Here is a 1,782-nt window from a genome sequence, read left to right as displayed (position 1 = left end):
CATTCAGTGAAATTTTCAAGTTCTACAGTCACTCGTTTTTTTAATTACAACAAAATAAGAAATTGTTACGTAAGAAATCGAGTGAATATCAATTGTTGTAAAAATATGAATTTCAAACGCCCATAAAAATTTAATTTGAGTTTCTTATAGATATTTTTTGTTTGATAAAGGTAGATAATATTATAAGGAATCTTGTATTACATTTTCATATCTTAGATTTAAAAAGAAAAATTTTTATGAATTTATAACTCGAAATAATTTGCAAATTTTCGTGATTTTTCCATATTTTGTCATTTTTTGAACTTTAAATGCTTATAAAAAAAAACTGTGACTAACGATTTTTAATATTTTTCATCTGCCTTTGAAACAATATACTAGGAGCCTTCTATTAAATTTTCAAGCTTTTTTATTCAACAAATAAAATTTTATTGATATTTTTAGAAAAAAAACTAAAAAAAAAATGAAAACTGACAATGTCCGTAAAGAGCTCAAAATAAGTCAAAATATTTTGAAAATTTTATCGTGTATAGAAAATGGAAATGTAAACATTCAGTCAAAATTTCATGCATCCACGGTCATTTTTTTTAAAGTTACACCAAAAACCAAAATCGATTTTCTCGAAAACAGATTTTGCGTAAAAATTCCCGTTTTTCCTTAATTTTTCTTTTGTTTTTCCCGGCGCTTTTGAAAACCACTGGGAAATTTAAATTTTGACTTCCCCAATGCACCAACGATATTCACTTTCTGATCGAACAAGATACTGAAGTTGAAAATCGTAGCATTATTTCGACTACTTATCGTGTACACAGAAAAAATAAAAAAAAAAATAAAAAAAATACACATCATTGTAAAATCAATACATTCATCGTTCCACTCAGAATCTAAAATATTATTTTGAAATTTTGAATTATTTGAATAATTATTTATAGAAAAAAAATTCTTACCATGCTTATATGTGAACATAAATCAAATAACCGCAGATCTTCTACATTCGGATCAGCTTCATCGAGTCCACAATTTATTGGTTTACGTTGTAACACTTCATATCGACCTACAATGTATTTGATATAAACAATTTTTAGTGTCAACTTCACATGCTCAAAATAATTTTATTTTAGATTGTCAATCATTTATCAATGATTGTGCTCATGCCTCATAATAGTTAATGTACAAAATATATTTAATATATTTTGATGTATTCAGCACCATACATTTAGGAAAATTACTCCTGAAAATCACTTATTAAAAAAGTTATATAGAATAATGTGTTTTGAGCGTTTGACACATTAAAATGTTTTCTAAATAAGTATAAAAAAAAATATGGGTAATTGGATATCAAATGTTGTAAAAATATAAATTTCAAACGCTCATAAAAATTTAATTTGACTTGCTTGTAGACATTTTTTTTTGAAAAAGGTAGAAAAACTTATGAGGAATCTTGTATTACATTTTCAAATCTTAGATCTAAAAAGAAAATTTTTCATGAATTTCTAACTCAAAATAAATTGCAAATTTTCGTCATTTTTACGTATTTTGTCAATATTTGAACTTAACATGCTTATAAAAAAAAAATTGTGACTGGATTTTTAATTTTTTTCATCCGCCTTTGAAACAATATAATAGGAACCTTCCATTAATTTTTCAAGCTTTTTTAACCAACAAATAAAATTTTATTGATATTTATATAAAAAAATAAAAAAATAAAAAAAATGGAAACTACAAATGTCCGTAAACAGCTCAAAATAAGTCAACATATTTGGAAAATGTTATGGTGTATAGAAA

This window comes from Acyrthosiphon pisum, chromosome X, assembly GCF_005508785.2.
Source record: "Acyrthosiphon pisum isolate AL4f chromosome X, pea_aphid_22Mar2018_4r6ur, whole genome shotgun sequence".
NCBI classification, from domain to species: Eukaryota; Metazoa; Arthropoda; class Insecta; order Hemiptera; family Aphididae; genus Acyrthosiphon; species Acyrthosiphon pisum.
This window is presented reverse-complemented; position numbering follows the sequence as displayed.